The sequence below is a fragment of the Humulus lupulus genome, chromosome 8 (genome assembly GCF_963169125.1).
Source record: "Humulus lupulus chromosome 8, drHumLupu1.1, whole genome shotgun sequence".
Lineage (NCBI taxonomy): Eukaryota > Viridiplantae > Streptophyta > Magnoliopsida > Rosales > Cannabaceae > Humulus > Humulus lupulus.
This window is the reverse complement of record NC_084800.1, coordinates 23,411,284-23,426,830: the sequence shown is the minus strand read 5'-3', so window position 1 is coordinate 23,426,830 and position 15,547 is coordinate 23,411,284. Positions and strand designations below refer to the sequence as shown.

At 32.2% G+C, this 15,547-nt stretch overlaps 1 pseudogene; it reads left to right on the top strand.

Moving 5' to 3' along the window:
- Window positions 1-9,909: 9,909 nt before the first annotated feature.
- On the top strand, window positions 9,910-15,339 carry LOC133795147 (uncharacterized; annotated as a pseudogene).
- The last annotated feature ends 208 nt before the right edge of the window (window positions 15,340-15,547 follow it).

Below are 15,547 nucleotides of genomic sequence, written 5' to 3'. Positions count from 1 at the left end.
ATGGTAGTAATGGTTGACAACTGTGTATTTTTTTTATATCTACAAACCATCTCCCACTTATATCTTATTAATTTAAGAAAATTTACGGTGAAAATTAGTAAGTAATTTAAAAAATTATACATAAATTACTAAGTAGCTTTTTTTATAACAAAAATCATTAAGTAGTCTAAAATGTCACGAAGTAATTTTTTCTACGGCAAAATTCAGTAAGTAGTTTAAAATGTTGCACTTACATCATTAAGTAATTTTTTTGTTGCAAAATTCATATTTTACACCAATTTTATCTTAATTTTAATTAACTAATACAAACCTAAAAAAATACATTTTTATTTTGGAAAAATTATTTGAAATCTATTTTAAAAATGAAAAATAATTTAAAGTTTTTAACATGTAAAAATTATTTGTAATTCAATTTAAGATTAAATAATTTTTACATGTTAAAACTTTTTAATAATTTTTTTATTTTTAAATTAGATTTCAAATAATTTTTCAATATCAGAAATATATATCTTTAAATTTTATTAATTAATTAAATTAAAACAAAATTAGTGTAAAATTTGACTTTTGCAATTAAAAACTATTTAGTAATTTAAGTACAATATATCAAACTACTTACTAATTTTTTTGACAAAAAAAAAATTATTTAATAACTTAAGTTCAACTTTTTAAACTAATTATTAAATTTCATTGCAAACTTACAAACTTACATTTCTATTTGGATGTATTGTTAATATATATAATTCTTCTATAGGGCTTTACTTTAAGCCCTACTAGTAGGACTCTCAGTGTTTCTCGACCCGTAAACAGTTTTCGACGCGATTTTTTTTTATGACCGTGTATATTGTAACTATTTAGAGCATGTTGCAAATTTTCAGAAAATTTCAAATAGTTTACAGTACCGAAAATTAGGTTCAAACATGTTGATTTCCATGCGCATAAAAAAAATTAGTCACGCGTGCAACAACATGTTTGAACCAAGTTTTCGGTACTGTAAACTATTTAGAATTTTCTGAAAAATTGCGCTGATGCTCTAAATAGCTACAATATACACGGTCATAAAAGAAATTCATGCCAAAAACTGTTCAAAGGACAAAAACACTAAAAGTTTTACTGATAGAGCTTGAAGTAAGCACCCTGATATATATATATATATATATATATAAAAGTAATATAGACTAAATAATGATTTGTATAGAGACAGGATACTTGCCTAGAGAAGTGAGGAGGAATACATAATTAATTAAGCTATAATTATGCCAACTGCTAGCCTATAAAATCCTAAGAAACCACTTGTTTGTCAAATTTTCCATCAAACAAATTGCTATCACTCAAGTACTCTTTTTAAAATTCCTTACAAAAATTTTATTTTATTTATTTTACATCACATTTTTATGTTACATCATACATTATATTTTTTAAATTTTATTTTATATCATTTAAATATTATATCTTTAATATTTTTTATTAATTAAAATAAATAAAAAATAAATAATAGAGAGGAAGAAAGAAAAAATAATAAAATTTTGTTAAATTGGCACTAAAAACGAGAAAAGTCTAGCTAAATTTGGCTAAGAAAATATCATGTAAAATAGATATGTATTTACCTCGTATGATTTATGAGTGTTTTTAGATTTTTTTTCTTAGCTATTTTAGCTTATTAGTTATTTTAGGTAGGGTGGGTAACATCTAAACTAATCCAATTACTACACTGAACTAAATCCAATCCAATCCAATGACAATTGAAATGAATTTGAATAATTAGATTTTAATTTAATTGAATCGGATGGCGGATGATACCGTAAAAATCCAATTAAAAACAGATCAAATCTAATTACATATAATATATATTAAAAAATATTTAATTATTTATATTTCTGTAAATATATTTTAAAAAATATTTATATTTCTTTTAATACATTACATTGGCTAACTATTAGTCTTCTTTTATACACTTCCACACCTAATTAAAGAAGAAAACACTAAAAATACACATTTGTTCCTCTCCTCCTCTCTCATTTTTAATATTACTTCAAGCTTTTAGTTTGATTAAAGTTGTAAGGTTGATAACTTTATGTAGTTTGAACCTAAATGAATGATGTTGTTTAGGATTTAAGTGTTTTATTTTGTATATTTTTAAGTTAATATTAAAAATTAAGTTCCAACTTAGTTTAAAAAAAAAAAAAATCAGATCGAACTCAAAATAATCTAATTAAAAAACTAAACCAATTGGATTGAATTTTGATGTTTAATTGGATTGGATTGAGTGATAATTTTCATAATTCAACATTTAATTAAATTGGATTAGTACAAAAATGTTAAATTCGATCTGATATATGTTAGAAAAATCAGTAGTGAATAGTAATTTTTCTTTGTCCCCCAATGTTTATGAATAAAAAATCTCATTAGATAGATACTATAAATAAACCTTAGTGGTCTTGGTTTCTTTTACACCAAAAATATATATATATATATATATTTGTCTTCCTTTGAAGATTAAGATATATATATTTTCAATATTGTTTTTTCCTTTTTACTCTACAGAGTTCTTAAATATTTTGTAGTGTGATAGAGTTTGGGCATATTTGGTTCGACGATGTAATTGAGTTACTTGTCGTTCACCATTATATCCTCGGGTTCACGTCGAAATCTCGTAAAGGCGACGAATCTGTTTTAAGGAAACTGTGTGTTACACAGGCCTCGGGTTTTATTTTGTTCTTTATAATTATTGTCTACCTTAATTATAATGTTGCTATTTATATTATAATTATTTATATTGTGTTATTTATAATTATAATAATATTGTTATTTATATTATAGTTATTTATATTGTGTTATTTATAATTATAATATTTATGTATCTTTAATTTAGTAGATATAAATATTGTATTTATCATATTGCGTTTATTCAAGTATTATATACGTTATATGTTTTTCCTACAATCTTAAAACATATTTTCGTTTAAATATAATATTTGAATGTTAGATATATTTTATATTATTATAATGTTTAATATATCTATTAGTAATATTTCTATATCTATATATTGAAAGATATTGTTATTGCGAAAAGTTCGTTTGAACTTAAATCTCACTAGAGAAGTTCTGGGAACTGAATATTTTCAAAGAAACTAGACTGCTGAGGCAGGGGCTAGACCCTTCTAGTATTCTTTGGAAATTATCTAGTAGAGATATTTGAGGGTGGATAAATACTTAATAGAAATATTCTACGAGAGGGTAGACCACGAATGGTTGGGTATTTTACCCTTCCAGGCTAATCTAAGAATTTTCTTTAAGTTTGATCTAATAAATCTATCAGCCATGGTGTCTGAGATAAACCTAGTCAATTCCAACCCAATGGAGCGGTAGATTGATACTGGTGCCACTCGGCATGTATGCTCAGACAAGAGTCTGTTCAAATCTTTTGAACAGGTAGATAATGGCGAGAAGATTTTCATGGGAAATTTTGCCACATCTAAAATTGCGGGTCAAAGAAGTGTGATCCTAAAAATGACTTCTGGAAATGAGCTGACTCTGAACAACGTACTGTACGTACCAGAGATCCGGAAAAACCTAGTGTCTGGTTCACTGTTGAACAAACACGGATTCCGAATTGTATTTGAGTCAGACAAAGTTGTTCTGTCCAAAAGTGGAATGTATGTGGGAAGGAGTTATGTAACTGATGGGTTGTTTAAACTCAGTGTAATGGTTGTTAAACCAAATATCAATAAAGTTAATAACTCTTCTACTTACTTGCTTGATTCTTCCAATGTTTGGCATGGTAGACATGTTAATTATAATAATCCACGGAGATTAATTAACTTGAATCACATACCAAAATTCCACATTGATTCAAATCATAAGTGTGAAACCTGTGTTGAGGCAAAACTAACAAGGTCTTCCTTCAAAACAATTGAAAGGAATAATGAACCCCTAAATTTAATCCATAGCAATGTATGTGATTTAAAATTTGTTCAAACAATGGGAGGCAATAAGTATTTTATTACTTTTGTTGATGATAGCACGAAATATTGCTATGTGTATTTGCTAAAAAATAAAGACGAGGCTATAGAGAAATTTGTTCTCTATAAGACCGAAGTTGAGAATCAACTTAACAAAAAGATTAAGGTGTTGAGAAGTGATCGAGGTGGTGAGTATGAATCACCATTTCGTGAATTCTGTGCTAAACATGGAATCATCCATGAAACCACTGCACCTTATTCACCTCAGCAAAATGGTGTTGCTGAACGGAAAAAATCGTACATTGAAAGAGAAGATGAATGCGATGTTGATTAGTTCTGGATTGCCTCAGAACATGTGGGGAGAAGCTATCTTATCAGCTAATCATCTTTTAAATAAGATACCCAAAAAGAAAGAAGATAAGACCCCTTATGAGTTATGGAAAGGAACAAAACCTTCCTTCAAATACTTAAGAGTGTGGGGGTGTCTTGCCAAAGCGGCTGTACCTTTACCAAAAATGGTAAAAATAGGTCCAAAAACTATTGATTGCATTTTCATTGGTTATGCACATAATAGTAGTGTGTATCAGTTTTTGGTGTATGAGTCTAAAATATCTGACATACACTAAAACACGATAATGGAATCCAGAAATGCATCGTTCTTTGAACACGTATTTTCTTGTAGATCAAAAGAGGATTCAAGTTCGTTAAAACGAACACATGAGACTATTGCTGAAAATAGTCAGGATCAAAGTCAAGAATGTGAGGATGAACCTAGACGTAGCAAAAGAATTAGAATAGAAAAATCTTTTGGTCCAGATTTTCTGACCTATTTGCTAGAAGGTGAACCTCAAAGCTTTGATGAAGCTGTGAACTCCACTGAAGGCTCTTTATGGAAAGATGCAATTAATAGTGAGATTGAATCCATACTTCAAAATCACACCTGAGAGTTTGTAGATCTTCCTCCAGGATGTTAGTCTTTAGGGGCCAAATGGATTTTCAAAAGGAAAATGAAATATGATGGTTCAATTGATAAGTATAAGGCACAACTTGTAATTAAAGGTTATAAGCAGCGTGAAGGCTTTGATTACTTTGACACTTATTCTCCTGTGACGAGAATAAATTCTATTAGGATGATACTTGCTATTGCTGTGTTACGCAATCTTGAAGTACATCAAATTGATGTGAAAACTGCTTTTCTAAATGGGGATTTAAAAGAAGGAATTTATATGGAACAACCCGAGGGTTTTTCCTCCCCAGGAAAAGAAAGAAAAGTATGTAAATTGGTGAAATCTTTATATGGTTTAAAGCAAGCACCAAAACAATGGCATGAGAAATTTGACCAAACTATGTTGGCAAATGGCTTCAAAATCAATATGTGCGATAAATGTATATATGTTAAAGAAACAGATAATGACTATGTCATTTTGTGTCTTTACGTAGATGACATGCTCATTGTTGGAAGCAGTGATAAGATGATCAAATCTATCAAGAGTATGTTGAACTCGAAATTTGACATGAAAGATATGGGTTTAGCAGATGTCATTTTGGGGATTCAAATCTCAAGGAAATCTGATAAGATCATTCTAAGTCAGTCACATTATGTGAACAAAATTCTTGAGAAATTCAACAAAGAAGATTCTGGGGTATCCAGAACCCCTGTAGATTTGAATCTACATTTGTTCAAGAACAAAGGGGAGAGTGTCTCGCAGGTTGAGTACTCTAGAATTATTGGAAGTCTAATGTACTTAATGAGTTGTACAAGACCTGATATAGCCTACGCAGTTAGTAAACTGAGTAGATACACGAGTAATCCAGGGTCTGACCACTGGAAAGGAATAACAAGAGTACTTAGGTACTTGCGATTTACTCGTAGCTATGTGCTGCACTATACTAAATATCCAGCACTACTTGAAAGGTATTGTGAAGCTAATTGGATATTTGATATGAAAGACTCAAAGTCTACGAGTGGATATGTGTTTACACTCGGTGGTGCAGCTTTATCATGGAAATCTTCTAAACAAACAGTAATAGCTAGATCCACGATAGAATCTGAGTTTATTGCCTTAGACAAGTGTGGCAAAGAAGCTGAATGGCTTCGTCAATTTTTAGAAGATGTTCCAAAATGGCCTAAACCAGTGCCGGCTATTGGCTTACATTGCGATAGTCAATCTGTAATTGGTAGGGCACATAATAATATGTATAATGGTAAGTCTAGACATATACATCGTAGACACAATACCATTAGATAACTACTCTCAACTTGAGTTATCTCTATTGACTATGTGAAGTCAAAGGATAATATTAGGGATCCGCTAACCAAAGGGTTAAATAGAGAGTTGGTTGAAAAATCATTGAGGGGAATGGGTCTAAAGCCCATGAATGAATAAAGTCAATACAGTAGACACCCCACCTAGTTGACTGGAGATCCCAAGATCTAGGTTCAAAGGGACAACTAAAACTGTAAATATTATGTTGGATTACTGTGGGGGTTATCGTCATTGTCCATTCCTATGATGAAACATTGATAACCGTAAGGAAAATGTTAAGTTATGCTTTTAATGATTTCTTATACGTCAAAATGTCGAGCAGAGTAATACGGGTTACTCTTTATTAAGAAAATCACCTATGTGAGAGAGAAGATGGGCCGCTTCTATAGGGATTGAATAAGGGCTCAATTCCTAGAATATCTCTTGCAGAACCAGGGAAATGTTCAAGGTCAAAACGAACATAATCATGAGAACCAATATATGTCAGGAAAGATTCATGTGTGTGGTATATCATCGTTTACACGAACAGCAGAACAGTTCAAAGATATCGCATATAATGATCAGCCAATAAAGTAAATATACTTACACAAGGGAAGGTTCAAAGGGTAACACCTACCTATCCTATGCGGGTTTTTAACATTGAGCTCTATCACCTAGCTAGGTCTAAACCATCTGTTGGTTATTCTTGTGTCATTTTTCGTTCATGTGGGGGATTGTTAGAAAAATCAGTAGTGAATAATAATTTTTCTTTGTCCCACAATGTTTATGAATAAAAAATCTCATTAGATAGATACTATAAATAAACCTTAGTGATCTTAGTTTCTTTTACACCAAAAACATATATATATATATATATATATATTTGTCTTCCTTTGAAGATTAAGATATATATATATATTCAATATTGTTTTTCCCTTTTCACTCTTTAGAGTTCTTAAAGCATATTTGGTTCGGCAAAATAATTGAGTTATTTGTCGTTCACCGTTGTGTCCTGGGAGATAGACGTCGAAACCTCGTAGAAGCAACGAATCTGTTTTAAGGAAACTGTGTGTTACACAGGCTTCAGCTTTTATTTTGTTTTTTATAATTATTGTCTAACTTAATTATAATTTTGCTGTTTATATTATAATTATTTATATTGTATTATTTATAATTATAATAATATTATTATTTATATTATAGTTATTTATATTGTGTTATCTATAATTATAATATTTATGTATCTTTAATTTAGTAAATATAAATATTGTATTTATCATATTGCTTATTCAAGTATATATGTTATATGTTTTTCCTACAATATCTACCCGTTAGTATGAGTGTTTTGACTAATCTATATTTTTAGGATTTGGTAAAGTTTATTTAGTACTTGATTTGTCCCTAAGAGCAGCCTCAACGCAAGTAGCTCACAAGATTTCTTGTTGACCAATTTCTGACAGGCCGTGACTTTCACCGTTGTAGAGGTTGAATGCTTGAAGAAAATTAAGGCACTGTTGGCACTGTGAGTAGGGGTGGCAATTCGTGTTATCGTGTCATACTCGTGTCGACACGATTATGACACAACACGATTAGAGTAAACCCGTACACAACACGATTATTATTCGTGTCAGAAATCCAAACCCGTACACGACACGATTATCTTAGCGGGTCACACGTGTCGACACGATAACACGTTTAATAAATTTATCATTTGACACAAATCTAAAACTGACACGATTAATATACAATTAAACGTGTAATGACACGACACGAAATTGACACGATTAACATAATATAAATAAATTAAAATGTTTATATAATCTTAAACGTGTCTTAAGCGTGTCATTTTCGGGTTAAGCGGGTTGACCCGAAAATGACACGTTTAATAAACGTGTTAAACGTGTCGACACGATTATGACACGAAAATTAAATGTGTCACCCAAACCCATTTATTTCGTGTTGTTTTCGAGTCGTATCATCGTGTCGTATCGAAAATTGCCAGCCCTAACTGTGAGGCATCGGTGCTTTCTCCTTCTTTTTTTTTTAAATTGTATATCTATCTATATATATATATAAATAAAACATTTTACATATATATATATAACATTTTACATATATAAAATTTGTTACCATTTTTTAATTACCGTTAGTGATATAATTTTTTTTTTCTATAAATATTCATTTATTTCATTCAATTTTCACACCATTACATAAATCTTCTTCCAAATTATCAATATCACAAAATTTCTTTTCTTACCAATGGATTCCCAAAATTCTCCAAATACCAGCTCCCAAAATCTAAATTTTTAAAATTCATCATTTTCTCCACATACCAATCCTCAAAATCCAAATTTTCAATATTCTCATTTCAATCAAAATTTTCAAAATACACCCTCTACTAATCCTCAAAATCCAAATTTTCAATATTGTCAATTTATCTAAAGTTTTCCAAATTCTCAAAATTATCCCATGTCCTCTTACCCTTACCAAAATTTTGGCTCTATTGAGACACCCTAACAAGCTCCATTCTTCACACCAACAAATTCACTACCATATGCCTTCCCTACACCAACCCGAAATGGTTTCAAGAAATTATAGGCCAAGTATGGAAAAGTCTAGTTGTTGACGCGGTTCTTCGCCAACAGGTAATTAACAGAAGAAGAGAAAGGGATTAGTGCCAAATGTAGAACCGAAACAGATATATGATCTTAGAGGATGAAAGAGGTGACTCAAGACACGTTTTTTAAGTGGTTCGAAGGTTAAAATCCTTCTACTCCACTAGTCAATATTATTGATCTATACTAAGTATTTGATTACAGAGTATTTCTTACAAGAGATTATTTTTCCAACCCCTATCAACTCCCAGGGTCTCCATATTTATAGGAGAAGGCACCTGAAAGTTGGTAAGAAGGTCATCCCGTGACCTTCTTACTTGTCGTATCAATTCTGTGACATTCATGATTAATTCCTAAACCTGACACATAAGTGTGGTCAAATCAATAGGTAAGGAGGTAATGGGCCGTAGGGCCCAACCCAGTCGTGGGTGTCTGAATACGCACGTTCCTGCTGCGTGTCCGAGAAGTCAGGGGGATATCAGACACGTGATGCCTGATATATGCACGTTTACCTTGCGTGTGTTGACTTCACAAAGGGTCACAGCCTCCATATGAAGCTCGTACCACGAGCTTCATACTTAGCTCGGTCTTCGGTCTTCGGCCTTCGGAATCCCTGCCCCGGCCTTGGGCAGTTAAGGCGAGCTCTTGGGGCTTCCTCGAGCTAAGAAGGCACGACATTACGACAGAAGCTCCGGCCCCCGGGGATGATCATGAGGTAATCATGATTAGGCCGCAGCTCGGCTTGCTAATCAGCCCCGTGGGAAAATCAGGGCGTACACTAGTATTGATTTGAATCGTGAAACATCATCGACATCTGTCTCTGAAACCCAACCTGAATATAGTATTGAAGGGTTGGAAAATGTAGTTCTACACAATGAAGATGAATCAAGGCATAAATGTAAAGTCAAATGGAGCAAGGAAGCCACTATACTTCTGATAAGTGGATGGCTTAATACATCTAAGGATGCCATTGTGGGGAATGACCAAACTTCTACACATTTCTGGGCTCGGATCGCAGAATACTACAACACCAACCAAAAAGGCGAGCAAGCAAGAATTGGAAGGCAATGCAAAGATCATTGGAACAAGATGAATCAAAAGGTGGCGCGTTTCAATGGGTGTTATAAACGAGTACAACAAGCACATCACAGTGGTTGGTCTGATGAGAAAATTCTTGAGAATGCACATCAATTGTACAAATATGAAAATAACAACTCAAATTTTCTGCTTATGGACTGTTGGAGATTGCTAAAGGATGAGTCGAAATGGAATACAATGTGCCAACCAAAAAGTGGTAAGAGAACAAAGGTGTCAGATACAGGGGCATTTACTTCTTCTTCCAATGCAGACATTAGTGATGATGAAGTACATGAAGGGCGCCCTATTGGCCAAAAGGCAGCCAAGAGAAAAGGGAAGGAAAAAAAAGACACACATGCTAGATTTATAGAGATTAGTGAACGGAAAGCATCTGCATTGGAGAAATTGGTGGCGATAAAGGAGAAAGAGGCAGAAGATAATAGGATGACAAAATACATGGATTATCTCATCATGGACACGTCGCATATGACTCCTGAACAAAAGAATGATCCTGAAAACTTGTGTACTTATATTAAGAAAAATATCCTGAAGTTGTAATTTCTATGTATTTTTATCAACCGCATTATTATGTATTTTATTTTCTTTAAATAAATTATCCTTTATGTTAACGGCTACATTTCAACGGCTATATTTTAACAGCTATATTTTAACGGTTACATTTTAACGGCTACATTTCAACGACTATATTTTAATGGCTACATTTTAATGGCTATATTTTAACGGCTACATTTTAACGGCTACATTTCAAAGATTATATTTTAACGGCTACATTTTAACGACCACCATGTCTATAAATACCAAATTTCAATATTCCTTTTACTCAACTCTCCATTCAATCCTTCATTTTACTCTTTCATTCATCTTTCATTCCCAAATATCATATACTCTAAGTTCGACAATGGATTCGCCAAATTCTCTGAATCCATACGACAATATGAGTCTAGAGGATATCATAATTGCAGAGTGTACTGACGATCGTGATGATCAATATTTCAAAGCGCTCATGGATGGGCGTAGCTCAACAAGACAAGGAAGAAAGAGAGCCCACATTGATAGGGGTCATGTAGAAGGACACCAACGTTTGTTCAATGACTACTTTTCTGATGAACTGGTGTATACAGAATATCAATTTCGAAGAAGATGTAGAATGCGTAGACATGTATTCCTACGCATAGTGCAAGCTCTAGAAAATCATTCAGAGTATTTCCATACGAGGTTTGATGCAGTCGATAAAGGGGGCTTTCGCCATTACAGAAGTGCACCGCTGCTATGCGAATGTTGGCATATGGAGCGCCTGCCGATTATGTTGATGAGCATGTTTGAATTGGTGAAACTACCGCTATTGAATGTCTAGTCAGTTTCGTTCAAGGAGTGAATGATATTTTTGGGACCGAATATTTAAGACGGCCCAATGCTGGGGACATTCGTCGCTTACTTCAAATGGGGGAGGTGCGTGGTTTTCGAGGCATGTTGGGAAGCATTGATTGTATGCACTGGGAATGGAAAAATTTCCCAGTTGCATGGAAAGGTTAATTCACGCGAGGTGATCACGGCAGACCAACAATCATGCTCGAAGTAGTTGCGTCACAAGATCTTTGGATATGGCATGCATTTTTTGGTGTTCCAAGATCCAATAATGATCTCAACGTGTTAAATCAATCCCCAATATTCACTGATATCTTACAATGGCAAGCTCCGAGAGTTGAATGGCACAAAATACAACAAGGGGTACTATCTAGCAGATGGTATCTATCCAAAGTGGGGTACATTTGTTAAAACTATCCCACTACCTCAAGGAGAGAAAAGAAAATTATTTGCCCGATGCCAAGAAGCGGTACGCAAAGATGTTGAGCGAGCATTCGGAGTACTTCAATCTCGTTTTGCTATTGTACGAGGACTAGCATGTGACGTCCCTAAGGTAGGGTACGTTCGCCACATACTCGTAATTCTAGAGTTTACGAGTATGTTAGGCACTTGACCAAAAGAATTAAATAAAATGATACGAAGAAATACATAAAAATTTTAAACTTTTGTATAAACTTATTAGTAGAAATTATTACACGTATGAATACTTTAAATTTAAGGCAGCCATATGAAAACTCTAAACCATTATTGCATTGCTACTGAGTCTGTGCTCCACAAGTTGCTCAACAGCTAAAGCCACACCTGGAAAAATGTTGGAAAATAACATAATGAGCTAACGCTCAGTAAGCAAATCTCATGCATACACATACACATGAATGTCGTGAGTTTGTAGTGCACATATACTAATATGCCGACTTATATACTTATGCATTTCATTTATTGCTCATTCACTTTCAAACTTTACTTTTATGCTCTTTCTTTTAGTTTCACATTTTTATGGGCCCAATATCACTTGTGCACACTGTTTGATTCGGCCAATGCCTGCAGGGCTTGTTACACATATCATATAGAATCCCATGGGTTCTCCTCCGGCTAGCCATCATCACAGCTAGGCTTATCATAACACTCATTTCATCGTTGCCATAGCTGCCATACTTATTACACATATGGAGGAGAAAGACGAAACATGGCAAACATATCTGAATGGTCAACTCTGACCTAGCCCACACTAGTGGGCAGCCACTATAAGTCTTATAGACTTCCGTCTTCTTTACTGAACTTACTTGATTGCTTCATCAAAACAATGGCACCCTTTTTAAACATCTTATTATCACTTTGCTTAAGCCTTGTGTCATTAAAATGTTCACTTCACATAAGACATTTCAAGGCATTTCACAATTTTCCTCATATTTATATGCATGGTCTTATATCACATAATAATGTATCACATAACTGTACATGCCATGCATACATGCTGATGCTGAAATATCAATGTTCATGTTCATTATTCATGTTTGATGGTATTCAATCAAGACATTGTATTACATCTCATATAACTCAAAACATCTTTAGTCATAATACATGAAGCTTTGGGTTGGTGACGTTGTTATACCTTAACGTAGAGCTATGGCTCAGGTCTAAGGTTTCCAGCCTAAAAACTTAAACGCTTCATATATCATAACATATAACAAATCATGAACATAAAGTAATCCACATATCCATCAACATAAGAACACATACTTGCACATAATTCATATCATTCTTAACCAAGTAAGACATCTTTCACATATCACGGAATTCATCAATTACATATCACACAACACCCTTATGGTGTTCATATAACCATTCTTCACAAACTTATCATATGCATCATCATCATACCATACTTAACTCATTAGATGTACACAATCAATGTAGTCATGCATCTTACACTTAAGCACAAAATGTGAGATTTACTTACCTTAAGTCCTTAGCTTATTTTAAAAGTGCTCAGCAAGAGTCAATCAATCAAATCCATACAAATTTTATTCAAGGCACATCATTTATTAAATTCTATCAAAATCGTAAATATACACTATTGATAGTGTATATTAACAATACCATAAACTATATGAATGATAATAATAATTATTATCAACGTAATACAAATAACTCTTCATATAAAACATTGCTCATTTAATAATGTACTCTCATAATAATAATAATAATAATAATAATAATAATAATAATAATAATAATAATAATAATAATAACAACAACAACAATAATAATTATCATCTATAAATAAACTTATTTCAATAATAATAACAAAATACCTCAATAACAATACATATATGAATGTATATATATTCAAATAGTCATTTTATAAAAGAAATCATATTTTTAACATAAAATTGTAATAATCAATATAATGATAATAATATAAATATAAATATTTATATTATTATTAATTAGTCATAATATCAATTCCAGTGATATAATAAATATACTTTCTCCAATATTCACTGGTCTTACAAATATCAATAACTGTAAGAAGCTAATATTTGATATTATTTTAATATTCAAATATTAATATACAATAATAATGGTTAAATAATAGGTTTACTATAAATCACACTTTTCATATATATATATATATATATGAATCTGTATTCTTGATTTACTTAACAAAACAATATTAATAATAATTAAAATTAATTAATCATAATAATTTCCATATTAATGGAAAATCAATTAAATATGTATTTTTATAATTTATTTAATATTTAATATTTTCTAGAAAATCGGACAACACAATGGCTATAAAGTGGACAATTCCAAAATCAAAACCTGTATAAAAAAATACATATAATCCCAGACAGCCAGTATAATTACAGAAAATATTCAATATATCAAGAATATATAATTATATATTATAAATACACATAATAACAATTACTCTAATCAATAACAATATAGGTCAAAGAATTTATACCACAATGATCGGGTTCCACAACAAGTCAAACGATGATTTTCTGAGACTCAAAACGTACTTCGGAACCTCGAACACTAAGTTTCGACCGTCGGTCTACGGTGGATCGCGGTGGCTCGTGGTGGGCCCACCACCCAACTATGGTAGATGTAGGAACAAGTTATTGGGTTTTGAAGCCCACAACACGAGGAGTACGATGGTGGTGACGGATCGGCAAACGGATGCCCAAGGTGGCCGAATCGCAACTTTGAAGTCGCGGGATGGCTGAACTTAAATCGACTAGTTGAGGTGTTTAATCGGCGAGTGAGCTCTAGATTCCCGCGTGGGACGATAGTTTGGAGGCCTCTGAATCCAACAGTCCGGCGCGTGGCTATAAACGGTGAGCGCCGGTGGATGATCGGTGATCGGGCAGACGCACGCACGAGAGAGAGAGAGAGAAGAAAGTTTTTCTGAGGAGAGAGAGAGAGGGGCTCGGGTAAAAAGAAAGGCTGAAGCCTTTTCTTTTCTTTTTTTTTAAAATTACACTTGGACCCAAAATACTAAAATTCTTTTCAAATAAGCCCTTTAGCAAAACTTTCTTAATTTTATAAAAATTCCCAATTAAAATTATATGACATTTGGGTCCAATACTTGACTACTCAAGTTTCTCTCTCTTTAATCTCATTAAAAACATAAAATGATATTTTAAACACTATTTTTCCATTACTATTTCTTAAATTTGTAAACTTGTACATTTTATGTATTAAAACTCTGATTTATAATAAAAAATGTATAATGAAAATGTTGGATATTACATAACACGTTTTTGGCAAAGAGATGTTCTCAAAGATATTATGTATGCATGCATCATATTGTACAACATTATTGTCGAGGATGAAAGAGATGCATATGAGAGTTAGTTTGATTTTAATTGTGATGACGGCCCCGCCAACACCCTAATGGTTGAAATATTGCATGAACTTATTTCTGACTTCCCGACAATGCTTCAAAGAAATGCTGAAATTCGTGATAGAAACATTCATCGCAATCTTCAGGCGGACTTGGTAGAGCACATATGGTCAAAATTTGGAAATCATTTTAATTAGAATTTTTTTAATTATGCTAGATTGATTAATTATGATTATGTCATTTTATAAGATCCTTTAAATTTTGTCTAATTCAAATTTGATATAATATTTATTTATATTAATATATGGATTTAAAAAATTTAGTGTGACAATATTTATAATTACAAAATAATATATTAAATAATAATATGTGGGGCTATAGTTGACAACTTTTGGGGTGGCTTAG